Source organism: Artibeus jamaicensis, unplaced genomic scaffold (assembly GCF_021234435.1).
Source record: "Artibeus jamaicensis isolate MK-2021 breed Jamaican fruit bat unplaced genomic scaffold, CSHL_Jam_final contig_729, whole genome shotgun sequence".
Lineage (NCBI taxonomy): Eukaryota > Metazoa > Chordata > Mammalia > Chiroptera > Phyllostomidae > Artibeus > Artibeus jamaicensis.
Window position 1 is genome coordinate 3964969 of NW_026521939.1, and position 12875 is coordinate 3977843.

Sequence of the window (12875 nt, forward strand, 5' to 3'; positions counted from 1 at the left end):
AAATTGGTTCCATTGTCCCCCTCTGTTTTTGCTGTTCACTGGGTTGTTGAAATTACTGTGCAGAAGTGACAGGGGCTTATGAAAAGTGAAAAGAAATTAGCCAATGAGAGAGCATCACATATGAGCTGAGCCTGGAATTAACTGGCAGGTGGAATGGGAATCCGAGTCTAACAGGTGATTTTTTTTTCAGCTCTGTCTTCTGAGGGAATGGAGGGAATTCAATGATGAAGGTGCATTTGCACCTCGGTGGCAGATGGGATCCCAAAGTTTTCCGGGGTCTGGGGGCCCCTGAGAGAGGCTGATCCTCCAATCTTCTGTGAGCCCTAAAGTAGGGAGCACAGGTGCTGGGTGCTCTGACCGTACTTACTTTACAGGGTAAGGAGGCCTGAGAGGCCACAGATCTTGGACACCAGGATGGAGGATCTGCTTGTCCTGGCTCCATGTCTTGGAGTGATGCCTGCACCAGGTAGGTCCGTAAAAAGTACTGCGGAAGGAATTCACATGCGGAATTCTGGAGAACCTCTTTAGCCTGTGACCTTCGAACACTGTGCCACAACAGTCCTGGCTTTGAACGTCCTATAAACCCTTCCACGATCAAGCAACAACTTTTAACTTCTTGGTGATAAGATGTCCACTGCTCATGCTTAGGGAAAGAAACGTTTCCTGTGCCCCTACAGAGTCCCTGTGGCAGGTGGGTCCTGATGGCACACAAATAATTGTGACCCCATCCCAGGCCTCCCAAATGCTCGGGTGAGAACCCAGGGTTGGGTGAAGCAGATGGTGCTTTGAGGAGTCTGGGAAGGTGACCTTTTAAGTGAGGAAGTGTCAAAACTAACCTGATGACAAAGCCAGGTAACATGATAGAATACTCTTGATCTTTTTGTTTCACCTGTGTGAGTGAGTTGACTAGTTCTGAATAATTTATAAGCATTCGCATTTCTTTAGTGTTGAAACTTTGTCACTTTTTTCCATTTTAGAAAAGCATAGTAGTTTTAAATCTTTATTTACTTCACCTCTTTTTCTTTGTGCCAGTCCCCAAAGCAGGAATTCCTAACCTGCACTCAAGACCAGGAAATCAGTGAATTCCCCGAGTATGTAACATGGGAAATGGATGTGTGTGTTTCTGGGAAAGAGATCTCACAATTTGGATCAGGTTTTCAGAAAGGCCTCTTGAGGTTTCCAGCATTTTTATGTCCTTTGCTTCTCTTTCTGTGGCTCCTGACTCACTCAGACCCGGCTGAGATGCACTATCTTAGTTGTTCAGCCACAACTGAGGTTGCTTAAAAAAAATGTCTCCAAGACACTCTCCCTCAGATGTCCCCACTGCAGCAACCCCTAACACCCTCCCCACCTGCCCACCTGCTCTCAGCAAGGAGAGCATCCATTTTAACAGCACCTCCCAGTCTGTGAGGGGCTTTCACCTGTGTTATCTCAATATGCCTCAGCTGTGGCCTCACAGTGCTTCTCGAACCTTCGGGTCTCCTGATACTGCAGGCCGGCCTGGAAGGTCTGGGATGCGGCCCAGGTTCTGCCTTTCTAACAACCTCCCAGGTCATGCTGATACTGCTGTTCCCCACCCTCATTTTGAGAACCATTACCCTGAACCGGGGCGTCAAACTCATTTTTATTGGGGGCCACATCAGCCTCATGGTTGCCTTCAAAAGGCGGAATGTAATTCTAGGACTGTGTAAATGTAACTAACTCCTTAAGTAGGGGCAAGGATCGTGGTGCTGCCGCTGGGGAGAAACAATAAGGTGAAGGGCCGGATTCAGCCCGTGGGCCTTGTGTTTGCCACCTGTGCTCTGAAGTGTTCCTGGAGAAATTCATTTGCAGTCTTGGATATTCAGCTCACCTGAGGTAATGACCATAGGCTGTTTACTACTTACCCAAATCAAGAGTTTACTTCAGGAAAGCTCGCTTGGCTGCTCGCAGCAGCCAGGGTGCACTGTTTGTGATGTCCGTTTAGAATCCAGGGCCAGAGCCAGAGAACACAACCCCCTTTCATCGCTTCATCTGATCAAGCCAGTGATTTAGAGCAGGCCGGGCGCTTCCAGTGCTGGAGGGGCGAGGCAGGTAACAGGACGCTGTCAGAGCAGGGGCAGGACACAGGGAGAAAGGGGCAGCGCCTGGTGAGGTGGCACCATGGCACGTTCCACCCGAGACCACGAGTTCCACCGACTTCACGTTTTTCGTCCTACCTTTTAAATTTTAGGTCTTCTAGTCAGTATGTGGTGGTATCTCTAATTTGCATTTTCTGATGACTAATGATGTTTTCAGTACCTTTCCATATACTTGGTAGCTATTTGTTACCTTTTGTAAAGTGTCTGCTTGAATCTTGTGTGTTTTTGTAGCCCGTTTGTTTGCCTTCCTCTTACTGATCATCAGGGTTTGCTGTATATTCTGGATACGAGTCTTCTGTGAATATTTTCTGTCTTCGTGGCTTGCTTGTTCGTGTTCTTAATGGTATCTTTCAAAGTCTGAAGCATGAAATTTTAATGAAGTCCACCTTATATATCAGTATGTCTTTTGTGCTTCATGCTTCTTGTGTCCTTTTTAAGACATCTCTGTCTACTTAGGTCACGAAGGTTTTCTTTTAGGATTTTTATCATTTTAGCTTTCATGTTTAGATCTCTGGTCCATTCTGAATTAATTTTGGTGTGTGGTGTGAGGTAGGGGTTGCCATTCATTTTTCCCCAAATGGTTACGCAGCACCATTTGTTGACATGATTATCCTCCCCTCATACAGTTGTGTGGTACCTTTGTTAAAATTCAGCGGAGGGTGTATGTGTGGTCTGTTCCTGCAGTTTTTGTTGGTTTCCATTGATGTGCTTGTCTAATTGATCTTTCTGCCAATTACCAGACAGTCTTGATTATTATACTTTATAGGGATTCCCCAAATCAAGTATTATTGATTTGGCCTTCTCTGTGTCCTTCTTTTACAAAATTGTTTTGCCTGTTTTAGTTGCTGTCTTAACTCTGCCGAGTCCTCCTGTTCATGAATATTTCAGTTGTTTGTTGCCGATGCCGAGTCTTGGATTATAAATTCATTTCTTCGGCATTTCATCATGTGCGTTTCCTGTGTCTGCAGTGGGAGAGCAGCTGGAACGTTCGTGGTGACTGTGCTGTGCCCCTTTGGCACTGCATCCCGGCACAGACCCCTGTCCCGTGCCGGAACCCCGGGGGGCCCCGCGGGACGCCCCGAGCTGAGGAGTGAAGCAGGACGTGTAGCCTGTGTAGCTGCTGTGGCAGGATTCAGAAGCAGCAGGGTTCTCCCCAATAAGACGGAGAGGCGGTGATCGTTTCAGCACTCTTAACAGATCAGGCCAAACACACACAAAATGTAAAGATGAAAAGTCAAGTTTTCTGCAGAAAAATGACAGTTGTACAGAATGTCCTGGGATCACCTCAGCAACTCAGTCTTAGAAACATGAACCTCGGAAAGTGTGCTTTAGTTGGTTCATTCTGGAGCCAGAATAAGATCAAGTTGGCAGCTACGGATAATAGAAAGTTTTGTTTTTTCTTTTTTCCCTCTTGTTTTTTTCAGGTAAACTCTAAAAAGGTAAATCGGATACAAACTGTCATGCAGAGTTGGCAGTGGTTTTATGTATACAGAAAGCAGCAGGCAGTGACAGAATAAAACTGCTCTTTCTCCTACTATTCAGCAGAGGACTCCTGATCTTCCAATTCTCACTTCCCTCCTGCTCCTCCCTCCTCTTCAAAGTGACCACCCTTATGAGTTAATTTTAGATTTTTCCATGTCTTTTCCTTTGCTTTTGTGTTAATACATGTTTATACAAAGAAAATGTGTTTTGGATGGAATTTTTCTCCTCACAAATGGTACCATGCTGCAATGGTTTTTGACACCTTTAAAAAAAAAACTCCTCAAAGCATCAGAGGTCCAGCGCTGTCATTATCTGTTCCTTTTAACTGATGTGTTCTACTCTGCTCGGTGACTGTGGAGCAGAGTTTTCAGTAAGTCCCCTATTGCTGGTCACCTAGGTTGTTTCTGATTTTTCTTCATTGCTAACAGCTGCTCTTGCCTCGCCGCACTTGACTCCCTCTGCACATGCGTGAGGGTTCTTCAGCCTGCACGTCAGGGTCATTGCTTTCCTAAGGTAACTTTTCTTTTTAGCAGCCTTACACCAACAGTTCTGCAAATACCTGCTTGCTGGCGGTGACTGACCAGCCATCAGTGCCAATGGGCCACGGGAGGGATCCGTGCATCCTTTGGGCCCCGCCTTTAAAACTGCGTGTGGAGCTGGTTGGGGAGAGGCAGAAACAGTCAGCCCCCCACTGTGTGTGACAGGGTGGCTCAGGTCTGCCAAAGCGGTGCAGACACGTGTCGTGGGTGTGAGCGTGTTGGTGTCAAACTGAGCAGAGTCCTGGGCTCCTTTCAGTGTCAGGAGCTTGCAAGAAACAACGTGTGAATGTCTCAGTTGGCTCCTTCGCACGTGCTGCCACTTTCTGTAAAGTAGTACCAGCGGCTCCCACAGGGATGACCCATGGTGTGTGTTCTCAACACAGTGCAGAATCATTTCTTTTCCCGTGGATTTATGAGTATTATCTGATGTTTCAAAAACTCCAATCGTCACTCATATTGATCAGAAAGTCATTCTGATGGACCGACAGGGAAGGGAGATAGAGAGGCACCTTTTTTGAGGCCGCCTATTTTAAGATCACTGTTAGGTACATGATACTTGACCTAATGGGTTGCACATGTTTTTAACTGGTACGATGTTTTGATGAATTAGTGCTTGCTGTTGGGTCGTTTTCCGCAGACATCCCCTCCACCCTTTTAGAATGTAGGAGTTGGAGCAGCATATGCATATTAAGCAAATACACACAGTTAAATAGTTAACTATGCATAGTGAAATATACATAAAGAAATAACAGAAATATGAAGTTGAAAGTGACCACTGAATGTCACTTGCCATCATCAGCCAGTGACCACATTGCCAGTGCTTGGTGTGGGGGGTGATTAGTCCCAGGTCTGTTCTTGGCAAAGTGGGAAGATAAATGGAGGAAGGGAATGAAAGCAATGTGATGATAAATTGACAGAGGAGAACATGTCTTTCACTTTTTCCCTTGCAGCTTTGCTATAGTGCTATTACACCATAAATGCATATGTAAAACTCAGATGTAAAGATGCCTAACGCGAAATATGACTTTTTCCTTTCTCCTCCTTCTCCTATGGACACATTAGAATTTCTTTCATGGAGATGTAAGATTTTATCAGAAACATTTTGTTGTTCTGTCTTATTTCACAGGTCTTAAAAAGCCGTCACTGTGTTTCTTGGGATGCTTTCTGCCTTGGCAGCTGCCTGTTGGACGTCAGCAAATGCCCTGGGGGCGTGGATGGTTTCTCCTGTGTTTACCTCTGCACGTTAGTCGGTTGTCAGGGTGTGTTAGTGAGCCCCGTTTAATCCTATGTTATCTTAAAAACAACACAAGGGAAAATATTTAGGGGAAGTACAAACTCTGCATCCAGACCTCAGCTTATCTCAAATAAAAGCCACTAGTTCAGTGGATAAGCACACATGTAGAAATCCAGGGTGGCTTCTTTCTTTTGAATGGGTTGTTTTATTTGGTTATTTTTTAATGCCCTTTTGTAATCCTTCTCTCCTACCCCCGTAAAACTAGCACTCTGCTCTCTGTCTTTGCATGTTAGCTTGCATAGTCTAGTTATTGGGTTGACCGAAAACTCTGCTTAGTCTTTTCCATAAAATAAAAGACACATTTTTCATTTTCACCCAAAATTTTATGGATTTGGAGATTTTGAGCATGCCGCTGTCTCCCCCTATTGGCTTCTAGTGGGTAAAGACCAGGGGTGCTGCTAAACATTTTCCAATGCGTAAGACAGCCCCACAGCAAGGAATTATTTGGCCAGAATGTCAGTAGTACCAAGAAACTTTGCAAAGCACCTTTGACAGGTCTAATCAGTCCGAGTACCTTCTCCATACACTGCACAAATCTTTTTTTGTGTTTCAGTGTTTTTACCTTTCTTGAAACAATGTAGCATAATAATATGCAGAAAATGTGTACTTTCTTCTCTGTCTTCAATATTAAAATGGCTGCACAAAATTTTGATATGTTTTTTACAAATGCATGCTGATATGACAGCTGTCACAATACAATATAACAAAATTGTTTGGAATAAAGACAACTAAGCACTCCAAAAGTCATTGTGTGGAAAAAACTGAACTTCTAGGCCAACCTAATATATAAATGGAATAAAACAATGGCTTTTTTCCGGGCTTCTTTTAAAACTCATCCATATTGTATATGATTGTGTAGCAAGAATTCATTCCTCGTTATTACTAACTGGTGTGGACATTGATTGACTCTATGTTTTAGGCGATTACAAATCAAAGTGCTATGAACACTCATATGCAAAACTTTCTAAAACACTTTTATTGTTGACACTATTACAGGTGTCCCCATCTTCTCCCCCCTCGCCCACCTCAACCCCCCTGCCCTCTGGCCATCCCCACCCTGTGGCCTGTGTCCTTGGGTCACGCATCTACGTTCTTTGGCTACTCCCTTCACCTTCTTTCTTCCAGGGCCCCACTCCCCCCTGACAGCTGTCGGTCTGTTCCGTGTATCTAGGCCTCTCTTTCTATTTTGTTCATCAGATTCCATATATAAATGAGATCACCTGGCATTTTTCTTTCTCTGACTGGCTTATTTCACTTGGCATAATAATCTACAGGTCCATCCATGCCGTCGCAAAGGGTAAGATTTCCTTCATGTTTATGGCCACATACTATTCCATTGTGTGAGTGTACCACAGCTTTTTTATCCACTTGTCTACCGACGGACGTTTGGCTGTTTCTAGATCTTGGCTATTGTAAATAACCCTACGAACTTAGGGGCACATACATTTTTTTGAACTAGTGTTTTGAAATTCTTAGAATATATTCCCAGATATCAAAAGGCAGTTCCCTTTGTTAATTTCTTGAGGAACTCCACACTGTTTTCCACAGTGGCTGCACCAGTCTGCATTCCCACCCACAGTGTGAAAGGGTTCCTTTTCTCCACATGGTCGCCAGCACTTGTTGTTTGTTGAGTTATTGATGATAGCCATTCTGACAGATTTGATGTTGTATCCCATTGTGGTTTAAGTTGCATTTCTCTGATGATTAGTGATGTTGAGCATCTTTTCATATGTCTGTTGGCCATCTGAATATCCTCTTTGGAGAAGTGTCTGTTTAGATCCTTTGTCCATTTATTTTTTAGGGTAAAATTTTTTTAAGTACATTTTATTGATTATGCTATTATAGTTCCATTTTTTCTCCCCTTTATTTCCCTCTACCCTGCACCCTCCCACCATGCAGCACCCCCCACCCTTAGTATGCGTCCATGGGTCATACATATAAGTGCTTTGGTTTTTCCATTTCCTATACTATTCTTAATCTTTCCCTATTTTCTGCCTACCATTTATGCTTCTTATTCCTTGTACCTTTTCCCCATTCTCCCCACTAGCCCTTCCCACCGATAATCCTCCATGTAATGTCCATTTCTCTGATTCTGTTCTTATTCTAGTTTGCTTAGTTAGTTTGTTTTTGTTTTAGGTTCAGTTGTTGACAGTTGTGTTTGTTGTCCTTTTACTGTTCATAGTTTTTATCATCTTTTTCTAAGATAAGTCCCTTTAACATTTCCTATAATAAGGGCTTGGTGACGATGAACTCCTTTAACTTGACCTTATCTGGGAAGCACTTTATCTGCCCTTTCATTCTAAATGAAAGCTTTGCTGGATAGAGCAATCTTGGATGTAGGTGTTTGGATTTCATGACTTGGAATACTTCTTTCCAGCCCCTTCTTGCCTGCAAGGTCTCTTTTGAGAAATCAGCTGACAGTCAGATGGGAACTCTTTCATAGGTAACTATCTCTTTTTCTCTTTCTGCTTTTAAGATTCCTTATCTTTAATCTTGGGTAATGTAATTATGATGTGCCTTGGTGTGTGTTTCCTTGGGTTCAACTTCTTTGGGACTCTCTCAGCTTCCTGGACTTCCTGGAAGTCTATTTCCTTTGCCAGATTGGGGAAGTTCTCCTTCATTGTTTTTTCAAATAGGTTTTCAGTTCTTGCTCTTCCTCTTTTCCTTCTGGTACTTTTATGATTCAGATGTTGGAACATTTAAAGTTGTCCCAGAGGTTCCTAAGCCTCTCATCATTTTTTCCCTTAATTCTTATTTCTTTATTCTGTTCTGGTTGAATGTTTATTTCTTCCTTCTGTTCAGAATTGCTGATTTGAGTCCTGGTTTCCTTCCCATCACTGTTAATTCCCTGTACATTTTTATTTCACTTTTCACAGCCTTCACTTTTCCTCTATTTTGCAGCCATACGAAACCATTTCTGGGAGCATCCTGATCACCAGTGTTTTGAACTCTGCACCTGATAGGTTGGCTGTCTCTTCATCACTTAGTTCTGTTTTTGAAACTTTCATGTGTCTTTTCATTTGGATCATATATATATTTTTTGTCCCGGTGACCTGTTACATTCTAAGGGGCAGAGCTTTAGGTAATCACCAGGGCAGGGCAACCCACTTTGCTGCTTGCTCAGCTTTTGGCTGGCTTTCAGTCACTTCCTCACTACCCGTGAGCAAATTAGTCCCTTCTGGTGCGGATTTCCTGGTGGGTGGGTCTGGGTCCGTTTTAGGACCCTGTGGGTCTCTCCGATGAACTCTCCTGTGAGGCTAGGAGTTTCTCCTGCTGTTGCAGCCCCCACAGGTTTTTATAGCCAGAAGTTTGGGGGCTTTATTTCCCCGTGCTGGAACCCTGGGTTGTGTAGTCTGTCTCACTCCCCAGTGTTCCTCCCGGTTTATCTGCACATGAATGTGGGACCTCCAGGTAGCCAGCTGCTGCCTTGCCACGCCTCCTCTCTGCCCTGGCTGCCCATCTCTGCCCCTACTACCGGGTCTGGATGAATGTGTCTTCTTTAACTCCTTGCTTGTCAGACTTCCATACAGTTCGATTTTCTGGCAGTTCTGGTTATTTTTTGCTTTAAAATTTTTTGTTGTCCTCCTTCTGGTTGTGTGAGGAGTCAAAATGTATCTACCTACACCTCCATTTTGGCTGGAAGTGGATTTTGTTTTTTAATCTATTCAGCTACTGTATGTATGTCTTTTCACTTGGAGCACTTAATCAATTTAAAGTAATTAGTGCTAAATAAGGACTTACTACTGCCATTTTGTTCACTGTTTTCTGAATGTTAAGTAGTTCTTTTGTCCCTTTTTATCTTCTTTTGTGATTTTTTGTTTTTGTTGTAGTATGTTTTGATTTCGTTATCTTTTGTGTATCTACTATAGGTTTGTGATTCAATGTGGGGGAGTTGGATTTTTGTCAGATTCTTTTCCAGCATCTTTTGGGATGATTATGCAGCTGTCGTCTCTTACTCTGTTGATGTAATGTATTACATTAATTGACTTGCAGGTTTGAGATGAACTGCATTCCTGGTATGAACTCCACTTGTTGTGGTGCGTAATACTTGCTGTATGTTGCTGGACTTGGCTCGACAGAACTGTTTAGGATTTTCGTATGTCTCTTCATTAGAAATATGGGTCTTTTTCCCCTTGTGATGTCTTTGTGTGGTGTTGGTATCAGGATAATACTGGCCTAGGTGGATGAGTTGAGAAGTATTCTCGCTTAGTCTATTTTTATCAAAGTGTTTATAAAAAATTGGTATTCTTGCTTCAGTGTTTGGTAGAACTCACCAGTGAAGTCATCTGAGACCAGGCTCTTCTCTGTCAGTATTTTTTAAAATCACCGATTTCATTTCTTTACTTGGTGTAGTCTAGTCAAATTTTCTATTTTTTTCTTGATTTCAATTTTTGGTAGTTTGTGTCTTTCTAGAAATCTGCTTGATTTGTCTTAGTTAACTAATTTATTATGTAGTTGTTAATGGATTTCTCTTGTCAATCTGTTTACTTTTAAATTAATCTGTTTTACATGAAATGTTCCTAACTCGTGGAAAAGAATGGGGTGAGGGAATAAAGAAATCAACTGCCATTAAATAAATGTTTGTTAATATTTTTCTAGATGGCTATAGAATGACTAAAGGAATAAGACAATGAAGAAATTTTAAAAAATATTCATTGTTAATTGAAGCCTACTCTCCCTTTCTTCCAGAAGTATTGTGAATCTCCCTAGTGACATGAGTCCTTACCACCCATGTTTTTATATCTTTATGTATACAAAACTACGCAGCATTCATGTTTTATAATGTTACCTGTATTAGGTAGGTTTCATGCTGTACATTTCTTACCCTCAGCATTTTATTTCCAGATTCGTTTACATTGTCATAATTGGTGATCGTTCTTTGTTAATTGCTCTTTGAATGTTCTCCAAATGAAAGACAGATGGGTTGTCTTCAGTGTTTTCTTTGTAAATGCTTTAGTGTTAATTGTTGCAAGTGATTGCCTGTGTGCATGTGTGTTTCTCAAGGATGTGTACCAAAAAAGTTGAGTTGCCAAGTCACAGAACTTGGGTCTACAACTTTTCTAGATATTGTAAAACTGTTCTATGGCTATTGGGCTTTTGGATGTGCTCAGGTGGCTACGGAAGTCCCACCTAGGTAAGCAATGTTTCCTAATGAGCCATCGTGTATGGCCCCGGGCAGTGAGGGTTCATGTAAGGTGCACAGTCTCGTGCCCCAGCTGTAGTTGTGGATGCTCTTGAGCCTCTGTGTGAGTAGTTACTTTTTAAAATGTCTGAGATTGAGGAGACTGGGCAGCCAGCCAGCTGGGGTGAATGTCACGAATGACCGTGAATTAAGCCAGCCAGTCAGCTGAATTTGTACATTATTTGAATGAAGATGGAGAGTTGGATGTACTGAGTCTAGAGAAATGGTCTGGGTTCTGGGGTGTCACACCTTGATCTCAAATTCATGCTCTTCTTCCTTTGTAATTTCAAGGAAGTCATTTTCCCTGTGTCCTTAGTTGCCACATCTGTAAAATGGGGATAGTAAGACTTCCTAGTTCATGGACTTATAGCTCAATGATGTCATACATATAAAATGCTGGGTGCACAGCCTGGCATCTCGGAGCACCTAATACATTTGCTGCTGTTTTATCCTCCTGCCTCCAATCTCATTTCCGGTCCTCGGCCCTGTGTACCAGCAGTGTGCGGAGAAGGTTAAGAAGCATTCGGTTGTAGCACCTGTTTTGCTCTTCCTCTTGTAGCTTCTCACTCTCTAGTGAATGCAATGTCCTGGCCAACTTTCCATGTTGCTTACCAGACAACTTAGGTAAAGAAAATATGGGTACTTGCTTATTTTTTATATTTTGAAAGATTTTATTTATTTATTTTTAGAGAGAAGGGAAGGGAGAGAGAAAGAGAGGGAGACAAATACCAGAGTGTGGTTGCCTCTCGTGTGCCCCCCACTGGGGACCTGGCCTGCAGCCCAGGTATGTGCCCTGACTGGGAATTGAACCAGCAGTCCTTTGGTTCGCAGGCTGCACCCAATCCACTGAGCCACACAAGCAAGGGGGAAGGGTCCTTTTCTAGTGCTTAAAGAAGTCTTGTAACAAAACCACTGTAACCTCACTCTTTGTCTAGAGAAATTCACATGCCAACAGCTTTGCTTGGTGTTCTGCTCAGTGTTACCCAGACTCCATCCTGCCGAGGGTCAGAAAATACAGCAAAGCTTTCTGACGGGAAACACTTTGAATTCTTAGCTATCAACCTGGATAAAAACCCCTTCCCCCTGACCATCAACCAAAAACTTTAGCTTCTGACAGGCCAGCACCAACATTTGGATGCTTTTGAGCCTTCTGTCTATAGCACAGCAGTGGTGAGCACGCTGAAGTTACCCACCACCTGCATCTGGAGTGACCGCTCACACAATCATTCCCAAGAGAGGAATTCAAAAAGGTGATGAGCGTCCTTATTTTTCGTCTAATTATAGAATGTAGGGTTAGTTTTAATAACTTCTCACGAAATTAGCAAGAGAGAGCCAGGAAGTCCGGCTGAGGCTTTCTTTCTGAAAGTCAATATCCATCCAAGATGGAAGCCCAGCTCTGTGCAGAAGGAAGGATGAATGGTCACTAGGCGACTTGGGAAATCCTTGGGATTGTGTAACACATGAAACTGTTGGTGACATTTCGTTTACATCTGCCCCGAAGTTGGCCTTGTGTTTCACTGTAATGTGGCCCAGCTGTCATTCACTTCGGGACCACCAAGTGTGGCCTGCATTTACAAATGCTTTGGTATTCACCCCAGTTGTACAGCAAGTTTCCGGAGAGGGTTATAAAGAAACTAAATAGCCCTGACTGGTGTAGCTCAGTGGATTGAGCGTGGGCCTGTGAAGCAAAGGGTCGCTGGTTCGATTCCCAGTCAGGGAACATGCCTGGGTTGCAGGCCAGGTCCCCAGTGGGGGACACATGAGAGGCAACCACACATTGATGTTTCTCTCTCTCTCTTTCTCCTTCCTGTCCCCTCTCTAAAAATAAATAAATATATTTTTAAAAAAAGCTAAATAGTGTCTGTACCCAGTACCCAGTATCTGAAAAGCTTTCTAAGGCCCTGTATTACTCAATGTGAACGATAATCTGCACAAGATGCCAAACCCTCCGAGGCCCAGGATCCTTGGATGTCCAGCCATTGCCCACCTTCCCACACTGGGTCTCAGCACTTTTTGCCTGGACTCGCCGGTGGCCACACTCCCACATCTGGCCCACGGCCTGGCAGACTTTTCAACTTTGACCTCCCCCAAGCTGCTTTCTCTGCCTGGAATGTCCCCTCTGTGTCCCAACATCGTCTCTTCCAGCTCAGTCCCTTTCTGAGCTGAGATCCGTGTCCAACATCATATTTCTCACTTGAGGAGCATCCATAGTTTCTACCCCTGAGGGTAGGGTCCAGGCTGGTGATATGTGACGTTAC

The 12875-nt window shown here is 43.4% G+C and overlaps 1 long non-coding RNA gene across 1 annotated transcript in view; it reads left to right on the forward strand.

Moving 5' to 3' along the window:
* Window positions 1-12875, forward strand: part of LOC128628412 (uncharacterized) — a 30324-nt gene that overhangs the window by 1466 nt on the left and 15983 nt on the right. The window contains exon 2 of the long non-coding RNA XR_008392802.1: window positions 375-466. This is a non-coding gene — a long non-coding RNA (uncharacterized LOC128628412). The remainder of the gene's footprint in view (window positions 1-374; window positions 467-12875) is intronic.